Below are 20,752 nucleotides of genomic sequence, written 5' to 3' on the forward strand. Positions count from 1 at the left end.
CCTGGCCATACTGGGGCCAAGAGCAGCTAAAACTGGGGTTGAGGTTTGAAGAATAGAGACCGACGCTGGCCGGAACCAGTCGGTGAGTGCCTGTGTTTTAGGGGTGACTTTTGGGAGGGTCCATGGCAATAGGAAGGTAGAGAAAATCTAGAGGGAGGTAAGAAAAAGGAAAAGAGGAAAAATAAAAACAATAAATGAGAAAGGGGAAAAATAGTTTGTTTTTAATTAACAAGCTAAGCTGAAATTTATGCATGCTGTACTTGAATAGATGTTTGTATTCTGTATATTTCAAATCAGTATTTCTGTACGGGGAACCCAGTATGCAAATACAGTGTGCTCTATACTGTATGTAGAATATGATATGTAATAAATAAATCTGCCCAACTATAATACTAAATGTACTTGAGTGTTTTGGGTGTTCGTATATAAGATCTAATCGTGTGTATGTAGATGCGTGTATAACCTCTGTGAGTGATGCAGGTTTACGAGTCTGCTCATATAAGATCAACGACCCAAAAGTTTGTGTGTACATTTTAATAACCATCACACACCTATGGAGAAGGCAAAAACTTGGGTGTTCGTGTACTTGAATTATGGCTATAAAATATAATATTAGCTAGCTCGGAAGTCTCACTTGAAAATCTATCCCTTGACTCGATATTCAAGGAAAAATATATACCGTATCAACAAACAAAACAAATGCATGTGACTGGATTCTATTACAATTTCCTTCCAAAACATTTCTCAGGAAGGTGAAGGAAATGTCTCAAATTGGCCCAAGAGAGATCATGAAGTTTTGTGACTTTTTTGTTTGACCACGAAATCCTTTACTTCGTATCTTACCCCAAACTGCAGGGACAGTGTACGCTGTGTGATGCTTATTTCATGGTAGTGATGGGCACGGAGGTGGAGGCACAGTTACTTTTGCACACATGTGTCCTACGCAAGTGTGAAGGAGAGGCGGGCAGAGCTGAGCTGAGTGCTAAAGTCCGCAGGTAACTATGGGGATCATGCAAAAGCATTGCTGTGTAGAACAAAATTAGGAAAGTCCCCAAATCTATGCCCCCAAGCACCAGAGATATTTCTTCTGACTCAGGATCAGAGTCCAGACCCCCTCTGGGAAAGAGTGAGGCATGAGGACACTTGTTCCATCCGAGGAGGCACACAAGGTCCCAGAGAACCCTTGCCCTTTGTACAAAACTGCCTCCAAAACAGGTGTCACATCGAATCTGCACACTTGGGTTCAAACCTCTGTACTTCCACACTCTGAGTGAGGATCTTAACTGTGAAGTAATGAAATCTTCTGCCAAACCTCCCTCCCAGAATGTCAGAGGTGAAAGGAAGGACGGAGAGGTCAGTGGCCCAAGCCGACCTCAGGAATCTTCTTACCAACTCTCAGCCATCAAGGATATCCAAGTCAGGCAGTGGGGGTGGCTGACTCCTTGGGAGGGGGTATCCAGGAGGCCAAACGGGGTGGGCGGCAGGCCGGCAGAAAGGAGGCGAGCAGGTAGAAGGTTATTACAGAATTGCTTCCATAAAACCTGTGGCTGTTGTAAAACTCGGCTTTCCAAAGACTTTATTTCCTCCTTTCTCTCTAACATCCCCCTTTTTTCTTTTTATAGCACTTTTCCTGGGAGGGGGTGGTCAAGGGAGGTTAGAGATGGAAGACAGTCAGGTTTCTAGTGACTTGGCAGGTTTGCGAGAGGCCCAGGGAGAAGTGAAGTGAGGCTGCAGGGACATGCCAGACCATCTTCACCGAGACCGGATGATGAGACACTGTCAAGCGACAGTGCTCTTAGCCTTTGCTTATCAGAACAGTGGTTGAAGGCTGCATTTCCCCTGGGCTGGGGGTGCGTCTCCCCAGTGCTCCTCTGCCCCAGCAGAGGCCCCTTGTTGAGAGACCCCCCCCACCCCCACCCCAGCCCTTCAAGCCAGCCTGGCGCCAGAGCCCCATCCGGTTGGGCCTCTTTCCCTGGCCCCTTTGCACATTTCCTCTGCCTCGAGCAGGGGGGAAAGTTTGGGAACAAAAGTTAGCTTATGCTTTGGAACAGTTCCCCTCCATCCACCAGCACTTCTGGTTATTCCTTTCCTGGGCACAGAGCCAGCAGCCTTAAGAGGTCTGGGGTCCGAGAGGGTCTCACAGTCTCACCCTGCCCCCCCATCCCTTGTCACTGCATCAGTCTGGACTGAGTTGCCCAATAGCCTGGGCTCCCCACTAGTCTGCAAGTCAGGCTCTTCTCCCAGGGGGTGGCCCTCAGGACCTATGTGAACCCCCAACTCGGCCCAAGGGCCAGTGGGAAGTCTTTGGCCACTGGGTAAGAATGGAGCCAACTGAGAGATTAGAAAAGGAAGGACTTTTTTTTTTTTAACCTACCTCTGTAGGTCCAGTCCCACTAGGGGGCCCTAGGCAGGACCCTGAGATCCCAGTGTTTCTCTTTCAGAATGGGACCTACTGAGCCCTCTTCAAGGACCTACAGCTAACTATTAAGGTGGACCCCTGAAGAGTTACAAAAGCCTCAAGGCCCCCCTGTGTCTCTGTTGAAACGAAATATTTGTGAAGTTGAGGAGAACTTCTCTAGAAGGTTCTGAACGTAGACAGCAGCCCAAGACCCTAAGGCAGGAAGCTTGAGCTCTGACTGCCAACCTTCGGCTCCGCACAACAGCTCAACAACTGCCAGGAAGGTGCCTTTGGAGAGCTGAATGCTCGCCATCTGCCTTTCCCTCCAAACACTCACACTAAAAACATTCCGAAGTGGGAAGACACTTCCCCAATCGCTTCTCCGGAGCATCCTTGCTGCTTCTGGATGAGGGACCTCAAACCTCTTCACCATTTTGCAAAGGTGATACACAGTCCTGGTTCCTCCACTCCTCCTCCCCCGACTCCTCCAGCTAAGCGAGGAGCAGTAACTGCCGTGGATCGGGTGGTTCGATGTTGTTGTGTTCAGAAACCCAGGCCCAACAACATGAAACTACCTAATTCACTTAGCAGTTCCAGGTCAAGCTCCAGGTCAAGGGCTCACTTGGGGTAGGGCCTGTGGCCCTTTTTGTGGGTCAAAAAGCCACTTCACTTCATTTTTCTCCACCTCTTCCCCAACAGAAGAGCCCAGTTGCTAGTAAACAACATATCCAAAGAACTGAACCCAGGACTCCAAGCAAAACCATTTTGGAGCTGATCCTTGCAGATTCCAGACTTTTGCTGTCTTCCAGGAGCCCTGGCCAGAGGAGAAGCCCCTAGCACATCCCTGGACCTGGGCAGGGCCTCTTTGGTACACCTGCTTGGTCTCTGCCCCTCAGCCAGTCTCTGCAGCTGGATGTCTCCACGGATAAAAAGAATTCTCAACTTCAAACTGTTGTGAAGGTGTATCTACACTCACCATGGGGCTAGTCCCTGTATTCCGGGGTCACCCAGCCTCCCAGAGTAGTTCTGAGAGGCCAATTCTTTAAGCCCTACATCAACCCCCAGCTTTGAGACTGGGGTGTAGACAGAAGAGTGGGGCAAAGAGTGTTGAGAAAGCAAGAGAGAGAGAGAGAGAAAGACGGAAAAGGACAGTGTCAGAAAGTATTAAGAACTCTAGGGAACAGAGGAAGGCTGTGATTTGGAGGGGAAAGCCTGTTGACCAGACAGTTGCTGTGAAGTCACAGCCTCTCCCTCTCGGAAACGTCCGCTGAGCTGCCCCAGGTAAGACAATCCATTCCGAATTCACAAATGGAACGGGAGGCTAAGGACTTGGATTGGGACACAGAGAACAAATTTGCTTCTTCCTTCCTGACCTTCAGTCTGGGTCCTTGCCACCCTGACGTCCTCTGCTGCCGCTCGCCACCCCCGCCTCTCCAAATACCCGCATCCTCACAAGTGCCCAAGCGCGCACCCCGCACCCATCCACAACCGTCCGCAGGCGTGCGGACCCAGGGCGGCCGACTTACCTGGGCGGCGGCCGGTGGTCGCGGGCGGGAGCGGCCGTCGGAAGGAGCGGAGGAGCAATCCCATCCCCGTCCGGCCCGGCTCCCTCCCGCCCTCGCCCGGGAGGCGAGTGTCCGAGTGGCCACGTGTCCGGCGGGGAAGTCCGAGGTAGCGAGGGAATCGGCCTGGTCGCCCGCTCCCCCTCCCGGGTATAAATCTTGGGGACCGGAAATACAATAAAACTTCACCGTGCTGATGAACTTCAAACGGTTTACATCCCCTCCTGTCCTGAAAAGAAAGACGGGCCGGGGGCGGATTAAAAGGAAGGGAAACAAATTTACGAGCGGCAGAAGCACCCGCCTCGGCCCCTTTCTTTGGGCTGCACCGACTTTGTCGGCGAGGAGAGAAGCAGCCTCGGCCTCGGGCCTTCACCTCGGCGGTCCCAGCCACCAGGCGTGCTGTCCTCTCGCAAGGAGTTGTCCGCGCGCAGCCCGGGCGGCCTGATGCCGAAGCCTGGAAGCTGCCGCCTGAAGTCAAAATTCACAGGGCCCCGCGCACATCCAACGGCCGGCCCGCCAGGCTCAGGATGAGGCTCCCCGCTTCTCGCTGCGGCAGAGCGGGGCGCGCTGGCGCTTCCTTGCTCAGGCCCGGCTCTCCAACCACACCCTGTGGCCTCCATTCTTTGCATCTTTCCGCTCAAAGCGGGTTTTTTTTTTTCTCTCTCTCTCTCTCTTTTTTTTTCGTCTTTAGTGGCCAGACCTTTGCCCTGCCCCGCCCGTTTATTGCCAGGTACTTGCTAGAAAGGGATAGAAGATAAGACTTCCAAGGCCTAAAGGGGGCTGAGCCGGCCAGGGACTCCCACAGCAGAAACCCGAGGGGCCGGTCTCCGTCGGTGTGGGAGTGACAGCCAGGGCCGAGTGGTGTCCAAATCGGCCTCTGCCGAGAGCCACCACCGGCTCTTCTCTTGCTCCTTAAAAGCGTCAAAATCAAACAAAAGCAACCACCACCCGGGCCTCAAGTTTCCTCTTTACAGTTATTTTCTGCTCTGGGTCATTTGCTTTTTTCAAAACTTTGTGAAATCCAGATATCGACACTAGGCCACCATGAACCCAAACTAAGAAAAACCCCTTTTTGCTTTGGGCTTCAGATAACTGGAAGCGAAGTTATTGACTTCCTGCTCCGTTTGTCTGCTCCAGGGGCTTGGTTAGGTGCCCTTCTGGGTGGGAGAGCAAAAGGGCTCTGGATCCTGCCCCACAGTGACTCACCCCCCAAACACCAAGGGTTCAGGTCTGAGACACCCCAGAGGGCTGAGATTAGCTCAGGCTCAGGCACAGGACTGAGGCCCAGCTGCAGGCCCAGGAGGGGTTTAGTGCACCCAAGGCACCCCCGCTTCCTACAGACACACAGGTGCAACCCTGACCAGCCAACTCCACTCCCCCTCCAGGAAAAAGCGCCAAAGTGCTGGCGGAGATTTTTAAAAATGGATAAAAAATGGAATGGGCAGGGAAAATACTAGGCTGTGTTCTACAGTTTCTAAACTTTCTGAAAGGCTAACTCTGCTGCAAGCAGTCCCACTGTGGCCCGGCCTGTCCAGACGTGGGTGGCGGTGTGGTAGGGGAGTGCCAGGACTGCCTTGTGGCTCCTTCTTGGCACCAAGAGGGAGGAAGGGGGGAACTCTTTAACAGCTGGAGGATAGGAAGTATCTCATTTTTATCCAACATTCAAATTCTAGGATTTGTGTTAGGAGGCCCCTCTAACTCCCCTCCTTACCATGTGCTCCAATTCCCTCAATTTGCTCTTTATCATGCTATATTTTTATTTAAAATACCGAGAAGGCAGCTACTGGCTGTCACCTGTCCTATCAGGATTTCCCTCTAGGAACAGGGCTGGACTGAGGGACCAGCAGTTTTCAGACTATTCAGAGCTGTTATTATCCATCCTCTGTGGGGTGCCTGGTCAGAGCCTGCACTGGGGGTAGGTCAGGTGCCGGCTCCCAGCCTATTGCTGACCTGAGTCTCCGTCGCTCCGTGGCTGATGGAAACATTTTATAGTCTTAAACTCTTTGGAAACACTGAAGCGGTCACAGCCTTAGAACCTTGTGCACCTGCATATACATACATTTTGCAGACATTTTCAGGGGTTTTGTGGCTTCTCCCTACCCCCATCCCTAGAACCTAGGCCTTGGATCCCAGTTTTAAAAAATTAAACTCTCTGCAAGGGGCTGAAGGACAGCTCAAACCTGTTTCCACAGATGCCAGCTGTCTCCTTCCGAGGTCACCTGGCTCCAAAGGAGAAGTCAACTTTCAACTACTCAGCACGGACACTCACAGACAGGAGTGCTGGTGCCAAGCACACTCCTGAACGTCGCTCATACATTAGCTGAGCTGCCGGTTAGTGAGTAAACGCCATTTAGGCAGTGCTTCCTTTCACACCCAAACGTTTTCCAAATACTTTTCCAAAAGCACGTCGATCTCCAAATAATTCAGAAAATTGCTGGCCAAGCTGTAAGATTTAGGGGCAACTTCTCTCTACTCCCTTTCTTCCTTGAAGATAAAGCAAAGTTCTAGCATAACTGCTTGGGGCTGGACAATTTGGATGGTGAGAGGAGCAGTGTAGACACAGAAGCAAAACACAAGATCCTTAAACAAAAGGATTGAGACCCTCTTCCATTTAGTGAGAGCAACAAGAATCAGCCGGGTGCAGTGGCTCACGCCTGTAATCCCAGCACTCTGGGAGGCCGAGGCGGGTGGATAGCTCAAGGTCAAGAGTTCGAGATCAGCCTGAGCAAGAGCGAGACCCCGTCTCTACTAAAAATAGAAGGAAATTAGCCGGACAACTAAAAAAAAATATATATATATATATAGAAAAAATTAGCCAGGTATGGTGGCACATGACTGTAGTCCCAGCTACTTGGGAGGCCGAGGCAGAAGGATTGTTTGAGCCCAGGAGTTTGAGGTTGCTGTGAGCTAGGCTGACGCCACGGCACTCACTCTAGCCTGGGCAACAAAGCGAGACTCTGTCTCAAAAAATAAATAAATTTTTCTGGGATTTCCTGGCCTCTCTCTTTCCGGGGTTCATTATGGGGCAAGGGGGTGGGAGGCAGTCTCGAAGAAGTCAGAGGTGCCTGAAGCCGAGTCCCTGAGACCGAAGCTGGATTTTTTTTTTTCTTTCTCTCTTTCTTTCTTTCTTTTTTTTTTTTTTATAATTTCTGGTGGCAGGCGGCTGGGGAAGCAGCTCTGCGGTTCCGGCGGGTGAGGCCGAGGCAGAAACAGACCTCTAGGCGGCGCCCTGGCGTTGAGTCCGCGCCGAACAAGATTCTCGCGCAGCTCTGCGTCCCGCGCCGGGTGAAGGGGCCGGTCCCTGCCGGCGCACAGGGCTTGGCCTGGAGCTGGCCGCCCGCACGTCGCCTTTGGCGCCCTCTGCCAAGCAAGAGAGACACGGTTAAACGAGTGCGCTGGGAAAGAAATGGCAGCTAATCAAAACCCCATCCGTTCCAACCCACCCCCATTCCCTACCGCCATCCCCGACGCTAGGGAGCCTTCCACAGCCTGGATCTCCTTTGATCTCCCCAGCGGCCAGCTAGAGGACAGCGCCAGCGTCTTTAACGCCTCCCAACTCGTAAAAGAAGACTCTGAGTTCCGAAGGAATTAAGTGGTTAGCCCAAGATTACAACAGCTATTAAAAGTGGTGAAACTCCAAATCGAATGTTCTTACCCCAAATTAAGAGGACCACCCACCCCAACAAACATCTTTCTTTTCTTCTTTCCTTCCTTTTCTTTTTTCTCTTTCTTCTTTCTTTAGTTCTTTCTTCTTTTCTTTCTTTTTCATTCTTTTCTTTCCCTTCCTCTCTTTGTTTCTTTCTTTCTTCGTGGGGGGGTGTCCCTAGGTTGCCCAGGCCGTCTCAAAGTCCTGAGGTCAAGGGGATCTATCCTCCTGCCTCAGTCTCTCTAGAAGCTGGGACTATAGGCTTGAACCCCTGGGCTTAAACCTTTCTTGTAAGCAAAATTCATCTTCAGAAAGGCAGGCTTTGAGGGTTGTCTATGTTGGAATTCTGGGGTTTCTTGGATTTCAGATTTGGGAGAGTGCATAAGAAAACTGGAGGTGGATATAGGGAGAGCTCAGCCAGGATTCAGAATCCAGACAAATCCAGCCCCCTCCTTTCTGGGAAATGGCCAGCTAGTCACTTACAACCTCCCCAGCTTATGTGATCTTGGCCAAGTGCCTTAGGCCCTCAAAGGCCCAGATGAAGAAGACCTACTGAAAGGGGATGTGTTAAAACGTGAACACTTCATGAAACAGGGCCTGGTAACTACGAGAACTTGTCGTTGGATGCACGACTGCTCCATAAACCCAAAAACAAGGGGCAGCCAGGGCTGGCACTCAGGTCACTCTCCTTGGCCTGAATGGAGCCTCTTTGTTAAGTCCTGTGGTGGGACAAGGAAAGAGAGGCCTTGTTTGGGATCCAGCCCCTCTGAGCCTGAGCTCAGAGATGTCCAGGACCCGGGAAGAGCCAGAGAGGAGAAACCAGAGTCCCTCCTCCCTATGGCAGAGACACCATTTTATACTGCGCAGCCCTCTGCCAGATATTTCTCCAGAGTTATTCCTTGGAGGACAGAGGTGCCAGAGAATCACCTGCAGGGGAGGAAGAGAAGAAGAGGGCTGAGGGAACACGGGGGCAAGGCAGCAAAGGGCACGTGCCTACTATGGGGCAGACTCACAGGGGGCACCTGCTGGGGTCTGCGGTCCCAGGAGATGCATGTTTCCCAGCCAGCAAGGGCTCTTGAGGATGCCTAATTACCGAGCACACATCTGGAGCAGCTGCGTCCTACTGGGCCTTGGACACATTATTTCACTCCAAACCTTATTTTCATTCCTGAGGCTGAGTCATAAAAGACTCTAGAGGCAGAATAAAGTAGGGTCTGTGTATGTCAGCATTCCTGCATGTGAGTGTGTGTGCGCGAATATGTGCACGTCCAGGCTGCGTCTGTGCAGCTCATTGTGATTGCCCAATGGATTCGCAAAAGTTAGGGAAAAAAATGGAGCAACATCAGGCGAATTCAACTGTGAACATACTGTCGGCCTCATTATCCGCCCATTTCAAGGGAAAGCATTTGGGTCTTGGAATTAGCCAGTTAATTGCTTCACTTCTTTGTTCACTTTAGGGCAGAAGAAACTATCTGTGTTCTGTTAAAACATTCTATATTTCAAAACTTTCAGATCGTCTCATTCTCAATTTTCTTTATTTCCATTGTTACACCACTTGAGCATTCAGATCTGCCAGTATCACATCAACCTTACTGAAAACACACAAACACACACACACACACACTCGCTCACACACGTGCATGTTTCATGCTGGTAAAGTAACTCGTAGTTTCTGCATCTACAAAATCTGGGGGTTTCTTAACTCTTTAAGGTTGTTGTAAGGATTAATACTATGTGTCTAGCATTCAGCACAATGCCTGGTGCAGGAGGAGCATTTAGTAAATAGTAACTCTTAATAACAAGGAGGAGGAAGAGGAGAAAAGAGGAGGAGGGGGAAGAGGGAAAGAGGAGGAAGCCTGCTTTGTTCTCAGAGAACTGCCTAGGATGGAGGGTGTGCGTCTCGGCCTGTATAGGTATAATGTACTCTTTTGACTTACAGCAATGTCCATAAAAGTGAAGCCCTTTAGACCCCTTGGCCTGTAACTACCTCTTCAACAAGGAACAGAGAATTGGGGTAATTATCTGGCTCATTTCAGGTTCAAACTCCCTTTAGCCTGAAGTGTCTGGATCTCATGGGGGAAAGGTCTGGAAAGTGGTGGCTTATATTCTTTGGCTTCTAAGGGAGCCCTTTCTCTTTGCTGGAGTGAGCAGAGTCCTGTCTTAGAAAATGGGTAGAAAATAAATAGGGGGGCAGAGAGCTAGAATTAAACAAAACATCTGAGAAACGTTTGACAAAAACTAGGTCCCACCCAGGAAACTAGAACCTTGGAGCTTTCCATGCACCCACCCCAGAGACCCCACCCCCGCAACAAGTCACAAGCTTTTGCCAGCTTGGGACTTTCATTCCACATTCAGCAAACATTTCCTGAGTTCCTACTGTGTGCCCAGCACTAGGCTGAGCTCGGGGGCTCCAGTAGGAGCCGCACCCCACCAGTTGGCAGTGCTGACTTGTAGCCAGTGAAAGGTCTTGGCTCCCAGAAACAAGTCCAGGGACACAGGAAGGGGGACAATCCTGCTGGGCAAGGAACTTCTGGCCAATCCCAGTGTTGCCTTTTCAGGGCCAAAGTCCTAGTGCAGGGGTGGAGCCAGAGGTCTGGAGCACCCCCCTCCCATTGTCTACCAGAAAAAGGCCAACTCCACGGTGGGGATGGCCCTATGGGGGGAGGGGTGGGGTGAAGACATGACTAGAGGCTCCTGACCCTCAGTCGGAAGTTCCTGAGAACACCAATTAGCTTTCTTTAATTAGTAAAGTAGGAAGCAAATGGGCATATATTTCTTCTGCTCTGATTAAAAGCATTTAGGTCAGGTTTTCACAGCCAGGATTATTCAGTTTAAGCTGTCCCAAGCAGAAAATTGTTTATTTTTTTCTTTTTATTTTCAGGCAGGGGTCTGAATACTATTAGCTAACCATTGGTTTCTTGTCACAGCCCAGAACTGCTGGGCAGGTACGTGGTGATTCTGCTAGCTCAGAGAGGGGCAACTAGGAGTGGGTTTTGGTCTTTCCTGCTCCAAGTCACATTTGTTTGAAACATATAGACAACTGAGGAACACCCGGGAACAGCTCAGTTTGGAGTGTGTCTGTGTGAAGGGGGAGGGTACAATTCACTAGATAATTTCCAGTTCCCCTAATTTTTCTGAACATGGTCCTAGAAAAAGGAAGTTTGTTAACTTCCCAGGCCCGAAGAAGCCTGACTTTTCATCTGGGAGATCTAGATTTGTCAATTCACACAGGTAAGAAGATGGCCAGAAAACTTTTACCAGGCTGGGGAAGAAAAGCTAAGTCCTTCTTTACTCTCTGTATCTAAACAAAGTCACAACACATGAGACTGGCTAAAATTAGCAGGTCCCCCAGAATTGGCAGGGGTCACTTGCTGCTTGGCTCCTACAAACAAGATCGCTAAAATGTTAGGGAGCAAATCCTTCCCCTTTTAGTACAGAGTTTGGTATTTCTCAGCCTCTAACCTTGGCTAAGCCCTCAGCCCCATGCAGAGTTGTGGTCCCCAAGGAAACCAAACAAGTGGATCAATAAGAGACACAAAGAAACATTCTATTGCCTGATCTCCAGATCCCCATTTGCTTGGCTCACAGACAGCTTTAGTTAGGGGGCTATTTCCAGAATAGCCTTCCCTTCCAAGGAGTTCTGGGATGATGTTTAGTCCCTAGCCGGACTTCCCTGAGGCTGCTGGCCCTACTGCTGGCCGGTCCAAGATCAACTTTCCCCAGCAAAGCTCTTCTCACTCTCTCAGGCCCTGGCTCCTGGGGAGGAGAGACTGACTCCTATTGGGACCCCACCCCTATAGGTAGTGGTGGGGAGAGGAACACTGCTTTCTGGGTGCTTTTAAAGGTGAAGGTTGGCCTGGTGAACATGGAGATATCAGCCAAGGGAAAATGAAGATCTACATAAACTAACCATATTTGGTCTCAGCATTTGCCAGACACTGGCTCCTTTGATCAATCCACATTAGAGTTCTTAACCTGGTGTCTGAGGGGTCTGAAATTCTCTGAAATTGTGCAGTTTGGTGAGTCCTACATAAGCACATTTTTTTTTCTGAGTAGAGGGGAATCAATATCTTTCATCATATTTTAAATTATCAGTGAATGCCTCCCAAAATGTTAAGAACACATCATCTGCCATTCTCATACAAACAACCAAAAATGTGAAGCAGAGGAAGGCATTGAAATAGACGTGGGTATCTGACAAGACAAATTAAAGAGAGGACAAACAATTTTGTGTACCACAAAGTCGGGTCCATACTGTCTCCTGGAACTTCCCTAGAACACTGGGCACCTGCTCACAAGGGGTGTGAGGACTCTAGGATGGAGACAAGGCATCTTACAACACCCAGTCCCTACCTCATGAACACTTGCCCACATGGAGGATATGCAAGGTCTCTGCGTCTCTAATCGAAATGATACGGAGTTTTTATCCACTGGGGCCTGGACCTTTTCCTGCCATTTGCTGCCTTGTCCTGAGCTGGTCCATACCAAATGAGAAGCGAAAGTTTCAGGAACCATTTTCCCCTTGCAAATACCCGCTTCTTGAGAGTGAGGGGGTGGGGCGACCCCCCCAGCTCCAGCCTGGCCTGAGGAACTGTGTCTGAGACCGCCACCGGAGCCGCCAGCTGTGACCTCTGAGTTCTCTTGGCCCCCGTTGGGCCTGAAAAAGGGTGCAAGAGACAGCTGGACAGGTAGACAGAAGTAGGCACAAAGAAAGGGGCCCTCAGTGACCTTCAGATAAAAGATGGAGAATGACAAAGAGGGAAGAGAAATAGCTGGACAGGAGGCGGGAGCTGGAGCGCAGCAGGCAGGTGGACCCGCCAAACCCGCGTGCTAAGAAGCGCCCAGACAGGCTGCAGAGCGGCCAGGCGCGTCTCCGCTCCGCATCTTTACCCCGGGGTTAATGACCTCGTCAGCGCCCCCTCGTTCCAAACCGCCCAATTACAACTCCTCGGGCTCCTTGATACTCTCCGATTAATTGGTGGGTTCAGGAGGATGGGGGTGCCCCTCTGCCAGGGATCTGGCAGGGTTTCGCTAAATCGTTTGATAATTGTGGGAAGGAAGGTCGCATCCGGGGAGAGGAAACCCAGGGCTGGGAATGGGGTTAAGTCGATGCTGGCGCCAGCGGCCTGGAGGAAGCAAGCAAACTGTTCAGGGACAGTCGAAGTAGTCAGGAGAACTGAGATCCAGAAACTGGGACCCATTCCCATTCTGAGCGAGAAATCAGAAGGAAGATGCTCACTCCGTAAGGGCGAGGGAGCCCGGCATGACGCCGGTCCCCGACTCCCGTAGGTCCTCGCCACTGCTCTGTCCCGCGCGCCCAGATTCCGCTTGCGGCGAGGCCCTGGGTCAGCGTTTACAGTCGCCCCCTGCGCTGGTGGCTGGATAGAGCCTCCCCATCCCACTCTACCTCTTCCCAGCCCTTGGCTTTGCGGCGTCTGAGGGCGCACCCGTGTAATTGCGACCCCATTTCGCCCCTTTAAGTGCCGCTTCCGGACGTCCGCTGGTGGAGAAAGCCGCCTTTCTAATCTCTCTGCTAGGCTCCCGCCTCCGGACTGCAGGGGCCCCAAGCTGGATCCTCCCAGGCTTCCAGATTCCACCCCTGAGGCGCCAGCCCGCGGCTGGTCTGTCTGCGGATGGGCCTGGAGGCGCGCGCAACGCCGAAGTGCCCCCGACCCTCCACCGAAAGCCGCCTCAGCCGCTCACGCTCGGCCACGCTCCCGTCCCGCAGACTTCCTGTCCTCCTGCTCGCAGCGGGAAGGCAGTCGCGGAGCAGGCCGGCAGCTTGCACCGAGATCTTCACTGCGAGCGGAGCCCCCAAACGAAAGTGCTCCCCAGAGGAGCTCTGCGGGGTGCGCGCCGTCGGGGACTCGGAAATCCTAGACTGAGGACTTGGGTATGTTCCTCGCAGTCGCAAGCAGGTCAGGAGTCCGCAGCGGAGGGGCGCAGCGGTCTCCAACCCCTGGTTAAGACTTCCCCGACCACTCTACCCCCGTGAGACCTGGTCCCACGGCAGTGACGCTGTCTCCCCCAGGACCCGCAGCAGGAACAAGCCAGGGACCTCTCAGCGCCCAGGAGGAGCCCCGAAGGGAGAAGATTGCTGAGGGGAGCCACGTTCCCTCTGGTTCACGTCGGAGCCTAGGAGACCCGGTCCCGGGCCAAGGAGTGAACCGACTGAAGAAGTGGTAAGAGGAGGTTTAATAAGTAGAAATTTGGACCCTCTCCCCTTTTATTGTTTTAAAGCGTGAGGTATCCTCTCTCTCCGTAAAGGAGTTTCCGGAGTTCTGGCGGGTTCCTGCGGGTCTGCGCACAGCACTGGCGCTGGCCATTATATAAGGGGTAACTTTTCTGGGTAGTTGAGGCTTAGGAGTTCATAGTTATTTTTCAAATTATTATTATTATTTAATATCCAGAATATTTCGGACTTAAGCCCTCATCTTCACTCCAACGGAAATATGACAGTACTTCAAAAGAGGAGGGCTGGGAAGGAAGCAACTCAGACCAGCCCCAAGATGGGTGAGGGGGTAGGGGTGATAGTGCTTCAGTCTTAATTATGCCTAAAAGGTAAAGGCTGTTATTCCTGTAACTGAGGCTGGGGAGAGGGCAGGAGGAGGTTGGAAGGGAAGGTGGGCCGAGGGTGGTCACTCCCGCATCCTCTTGAGAAAGGAGGCATCTGGGTTCCAGGCACAACTTTTAGGCCCTGAGTTGCCATTGCCCTTTGCTTTATGTAGACAGCGGTGGCAAGAGGAACACTGCCACCTGAGTGTCTTTAAAGGTGAAGTTTGGCCTGGTAAGCACGGAGATCAGCGAAAGAGAAAAAAGTAAAGACCTACACAGATCAACCATGCTTGGTCTCAGCATTTTCTAGACACAAACTTCCCTATCAATCTAAATAGTTATTAATCCGATGCTAAGGAGACTGAAACCCTCTGAAATTGTGGGATTTCAGGGTTCAAGCCAGATGTTATTTTTTGAGAAGCGCTGGGAAGGGAAGGAAGTAAGAGGAGGCAGAGCAAAAGGAGGTGAGAGGCCCCAAATCTAGCTCCTTAAACACTGAGCTCTGAACCCCTAAGCTCTGAAACTCAGGCTGACTCCATGCACACATTGCCAATAGAGTGAAAAGGTGGGAGGCAGTCAACAAGACAAATCTCTATGGCTTCCAGGATGAGTCTGGATGTCTAAGTAGATTACAAATCTGGATGTTGTCAAGATTTTTTTTTCCTTCTTTCAACTATTCCTGATTTTTGGCCCAAAGTAGGTTTTGGGGCCCTTGAAGCAGCTAGGCAGGAAAGAGACCTTGACCTCCAGTCCTCTGATCTCCCCACTACCTGGTGAAGAGCCCAAGGTTCCACACCAGCAGGCAGGGGCAGAACTAAGCCTGCCCTAGGCCAAAGCTCAGTCAGTGGCTGGCCTTGCCCCATCCCTCCCAACCCCCCAAGCCCTCAGGACTCCTTTCTCTATGAGCCCAGGCCTCCTGGCCAAACTGAAGACTCAGACTCCCTCCACATCTGGCCACCCAAATAACAATGGCAATTTTTTCTTTCCCCATTTTTGAAACTTGCAGAAGCCCCAAATCCTTAGTTTCCCTTGAGGAAGATAGTGCCATTGGATCTTGGGGTGGGAGTGGGGAGGGTGGTAGAATCAAATGACCTCTAAGCCAGGGAGGGCAGGGTCTGCTATGACAACTTGGAGGTTTCAATCACAGTTCTGGGTAAACTGTGTCAAATATTCATGGCTTCCCCTCTTAGTCCCTGCCCTTCGAGCCCAGAAAAGCCAGGGATTTTCTGTCTTTCTATGTTTGGAGAGAGAGAGAAGACAAAACCTGGAAGTAAAAGAGAGATGAGGGAGGAGGAAATGAGGGACAGAATCCAATGGATTAAAACAATCAGACTTTCTTTCTAACCCAACAGCACTTGAAGCCTGATATTTATTTTGATCTGGCCAGGAAGAGAAGTTGGAGGCAGGGTGGGTAAGAAACTTGGCTCCCAGCCCAAGGAATGCTTCTGTTGTCCTGGGGTCAGTGCCTTCTGAAGTAGTGAGAAGGTAGAACTGACAGTCATCTGTTGGGGGGGGGAATGTCCTAGGTCTTTCAAATTGCAGTGTGGGAGAGTGAGGCTCTTCCTAAGGGCTTCTGAGGTCTCCCCACAGCACCTTGTCTGGGCTAGAAAAGCCTTTCCTTGCATTTCTTCTGGGGCAGCGTGTATGTGTACGTATGTGTGGGGATGCAGTTCTAAACCCCAGCAGAGGGTGGGCAGCTCTCCTCCTGGGGTACCCAGGGTTATATGTTTGGGAGTGGAGGAGGCTTCATCTCTTCTGGACTGGAGGAGTGGGGAAGCATCTTTGGACTTGGAGCCAAGTGCTCCAGACTCTAGGGAAAGGGAGGAGCTGCAGCTCCAAAGGGGGATTTGGAGGGAAAAGCATATTAGGAAAAGCCCAGACTCTCTTCCTCAAAGGATTAGGAACCTGCGCTGAGAAACTTCCACTCACATGCTCTCCGTTATGGATCTCTGTGCTTCTCTTTATACTGAAAAGCACAGTTCTGTGCAGTAAGTTGCCACATTCAGTGTATATGGGATACGTGAAATATATTGTGCATTGTTCTACTTTGGGATTTGGGTGGGGGTTGGCATATAGGTGAAAGCATTAATTTCCCAATCTGCTACCTTTATTACTGAGCACAACTGGGTATACATAACTTCGTGTCTCTTTTGCACGTCTGTAGCAATCCTCAGTCTTTACACAGTGCTTAACTACTCTGAGAGGCACATTTGCTCTCATGCAGGATTCCTCACTGACCCCTGCGGGTCATTAATTCTTTGGAGACCCCACAATGCCCACGATGGCGGATACACACCCCGTTATGCGTACTTCTGTTCATATGCCTTTTCAAAGGTGAATAATTTTTGTATTGAGGCATGAGTCAGTCCATACAGATTGAGATACTTTTCCTGCCTCCTGCCCACTCCCATACACAACAGGCCCCTCTGCAAAAATGCACACGCAGCGTTTTTGTGAGTGTGAGTTTCAAGTAAGATGGCGGCGCCTGGCATCTCTTCAGATTCAGATATGCTCGGCCACCGGAGCCCCAGCACAGTCCAGAGGGGAAGGAAACCTACGTCCCCTTGCCGCCCCAAAAGGCCAAAGAGACTCCTCCCCCATTCCCTCCACGGGAACGAGAGAGAGAAAGACAGAGTGAGAGAGAGAGAGGGAGAGAGAGAACACTGATTCTGCACCTTGGGGACGTGGGGGCTCCCGTCTGGACCCAGGCCAGTTTCTAATTTCTATCTGAAGAGTGGCCATTTTCCCTTTCCAAGCGATTCTTCGCCCCCCACCCCGCCCCAGGCAGCTCAGGGCAGCTGCCCCTGTCTCTTTGGCTACATCCCTTGGAATCCAGGACTGAGACCAGGAAGACCAGGAGGAGAGGGCCTCAGGCTGGGCGGAGCACTCAGCACCGGGCTCCGGGGAGCCAGAGTTGCGGATGGAACGAGGGGAGGCGACCCTCTTCTCCCATACACACCTTCTCTTGGAGAGGAAGGGTCGGGTGCGAGCGAGCAGGGAAGTCAAGGCGTTTCGGGTGCGCCCTGAGGCCCCACTAGGAAGCTGAACCGGTCTGAAGATCAAGGTTATCCTAGCGGCCCCGGGTAGTCCACGCCCGCCATGGCCAGTCAGTCCTCAAAGCTCGGGCCAAGGAGGCCTCCAGCCTGGAGAAGGGTCTTTCGCCGCAGCTCTGATCCGAGTGGTCGCAGCCCCTCAGCGGCGAGAGAAAGGGCTGGGACCGCCTCACCTACCTCTCGGAACCGCGCCGTACTCCGTGCGTCTTCGTAGCCTACAGGAATCCGAGGCGTCTGGGGACCGAGGTGACCGCGCCCAGGGCGAGGGGTGAGGCGGCTCCATGTGGCCTGCCCGCCTCCACCCCTTTGAGGCCTCTCCGGGCAGTGTTTGTGTCTGGGGCGGCGACGCCGACGGCGCTAGTTGCGTGAAGGGGCTTACGCGGCCTGCGTCCCCCTGGCGCCGGTGAGTTGGGGGCGAAGACGCGGCCCGGGAGGCGGATTGGCGCCGGCGCTTCCTTCCTCCGCGTCTGCACGGGCGGGGCTCCCGCCCATCTCACCTGCCGCAGCCGTGGGGCGCCGTCGGGTCGCCGCGCGGCGGTTCCAAGGATGGGCCTTGCGCGCTTCTGAAAGGCCAGAGCCGCGGAGGAACGGCGCCGAGATGGCCAGCAGAGAAAGAGGGTGTGTGTGTGTATGAGGGAGAGAAGGGGGGTGGAGAAGAGAAAGGGGTTGGTGGGGAAGAGAGGGAGAGAGAGAGAGAATATAACAGACAAGAGAGAAGCAGATTCAAGAGAAACCATCGAGTGCAGAAATAGACAAAAGAAGCAGAGGAGAAAGCAGAATTCGGGGGACAAAAAGAAGCCCTGGGCGTCTGGAGCGAGCGACAAGTTGTCCTTGGGAGTTGGAAATGTGAGAGGGAGGGGCGAGGCCGAGGGAGTCTGAGAAGGGGAGGAGGCACGCAGACCCTCAGCCGGCGACAACCGATCCACGTTTAGGACACAGAATCCCAAGAATGAGAGCGCGGGACCCTCCCCCTGCCCTGTTGCAGCCCATCTCCCGCTCCGAGACTTCCCGCCCTCCTGCTCCTGTCTGGGGCTCGGTCCCGCCTGGAGGGTGGCACCAGGCCGAAGGCTGTCCCTCTTAACTGCCTCCTTTCTTCTGTTCTCTGGGCCTTAAATGGGGTTTTTCCCAAATGAAGGAACAAGACAAGTGAGGCCAGAAGGAATGACCTTGGCCAAGGTTAAAAGGAGAGCTTGGAAATTTCACTTTCCATCCCAGCCCTGGGGACCCCATTGCGTTTTGGCCCCTCCGGTCATTAGAGTGTTATCCTGAAACTACTGGCTCTTCTCTTTATTTCTCTCTGAGACCCAAACGGAAGTTCCAACTTGCCTACAATCAGTGGAACTATGACTAGCAGGCTGAGTTCCAGCCTTCCTGACTGCTAGCTGGAAGTAGTAGCTCCACTCGCCAGACCTCAGACCTGAGACCTTCCTCCTCAACCAGCATGACACTGGGGACAGACATAATCCAGCCACTTCCTGCAAGTGGTTGTCCAGAGGCCGGTAGGAGTGTGTCTGAGATCTGTGTTCTCGGCTTGGCCCTGCCACTGACTTATTGTGGGATCTGAAGTCCTTGTCCTCTTTAGGTCTCAGTTTTTTTCCTTTGTAAAATGGGCAGAGTGATTTATGTTTTGCTTCTGCAGATTCTGGTGAGCTTGAACTGTTGAGAGAAAAATACATCTAAATGGTGATTTTATTCTATATCCACTGAAGCATGAATGTTGAAATACGACAAAATAAAACTTTGCTTCCGTAAATGAGCTTGTTTTATTTTTCTTTTCTTCACTTTTCAATGATATATTTGTGCAGTAAAAGATGCTAATATTAAGGGTATTGGTTCAATTTATTTCTACATATGTACACATCTGTATAACCACAACCTAGATCAAGGTATTTTCAAACACCAGAAGGCTCCCTAGTAATTCCTTTCAATCAATAAGTCAATTATACACACACACACACACACACGCACACACACACAGGCCAGTAACCTTTATTCTGTTTTCTATCACTGTAGATTAGTTTTGTCTATCCTCAGCTTCATATAAACGAAGTCATGAGTACTTATTCTTTTGGTTGGCTTCACTTGCTCAATATTTATGTGTGTGGGACCCATCCATGCTGCAGTATATGGCAGTAATTTGTTCATTTTATTGTCGTGCCATATCCCATTGTATAAGTATAGCACCATGTATTTACCTGTTCAGCTCTCGGTGGACTTTGGGGTTGTTTGCAGTTTGGAGCTATTATAAAAAAGCTGCTATGAACATTTGTGTCTGTGTCTTTTGATGGAGCCAGGAGTGGAAATGCTGGGTCATAGGGTAGGGATATGTTTATCTTAGCTAAATACTGACAGCTTTCCAAAGTGTGTGACCAATTTACACTCCCACCGGTAATGTATGAGAGATCCAGTTGATCCATATTTATAACACCACCTGATATTGCCTATCTTGTTCATTCTAGGAGGTTTATAGTGTTCTTAAAATGTGGTTTCTTGATTGCTTGGATTTTTTTGTGCATTAAAAAAAATGTGGTAAAAACACCTAACGAAATTTACTATCTTAACTATTTTAAAGTGTATGGTTCAGTAGTGCTAAGTACAATCACATTATTGTGCCACAGTTCTCTAGAACTCTTCCATCTCGCAAAACTGAGACTGGATACACATTGAGCAACAACTCCCCAGTCTCCCCTTCTCCCAGCACCTGGCAACCACCATTTTACTTTGTTTCTATGAGTTTAAATACTTTAGACACTGTCTATAAATGTAATCATACTGTATTTGTCTTTTTCTGACCAATTTATTTTACTTAGCTTAATGTGTTCAAAGTTCATCCATGTTGTACCACGTGGCAGGATTTCCTTCTTTTTTTTTTTAAGGCTGACTAATATTCCATTATATTTATATACCACATTTTGTTTATCCATTCCTCCACTGATGGACATTTAGGCTGCTTCCACCTCTTGGTTATCATGAATAATGCTGCAATGAATATGAACATGCAAATATCTCTTCACCATCCTGCTTTCAATTCCTTTGGGTATATACCCAGAAGAGGTATTGCTGGGTCATATGGTAATTCCATTTTTAATTTTATTTTTTTTAAATAGGGTCTTGCTCTGTTGCCTGGGCTAGAGTGCAGTGGCATCATCATAGCTCACTGCATCCCCAGACTTCTGGGCTCAAGTGATCTTCCTGCCTCAGCCTCCTGAATAGCTGGGACTATAGGTGCGTGCCACTAAGCCTGGCTAATTTTTCTATTTTTTGTAGAGATGGGGGTCTCTCTTTCGCTCAGGCTGGTCTCGAACTCCTGACTTCAAGCAGTCCTCCCACCTCAGCCTCCCAAAGTGCTAGAGTGATGGGTGTGAGCCACCGAACCTGTCTTATTTTTAATTTTTTGAGGAACCTCCATACTGTTTTCCATAATGGCTACACCGACAGTGCACAGGGTTCCAATTTCTCCACATCTTTGCCAACACTTGTTATTTTTTGTTTATTAATGGTGGCTATCCTAATGAATAGGAGGTGATATCTCATTGTA

General features: G+C 50.8%; 1 long non-coding RNA gene across 1 annotated transcript; it reads right to left on the bottom strand.

Moving 5' to 3' along the window:
• Positions 1-7,104: 7,104 nt before the first annotated feature.
• Positions 7,105-17,555, bottom strand: LOC105823775. Its single transcript, XR_001138166.1, has 2 exons — positions 17,392-17,555; positions 7,105-7,320 (listed from the first exon to the last, which is right to left on the bottom strand). It is a non-coding gene; the product is annotated as an uncharacterized LOC105823775 (long non-coding RNA).
• Between the last annotated feature and the right edge of the window lie 3,197 nt (positions 17,556-20,752).

This window comes from Propithecus coquereli, unplaced genomic scaffold (assembly GCF_000956105.1).
Source record: "Propithecus coquereli isolate 6110/MARCELLA unplaced genomic scaffold, Pcoq_1.0 Scaffold119, whole genome shotgun sequence".
Taxonomy (NCBI): domain Eukaryota; kingdom Metazoa; phylum Chordata; class Mammalia; order Primates; family Indriidae; genus Propithecus; species Propithecus coquereli.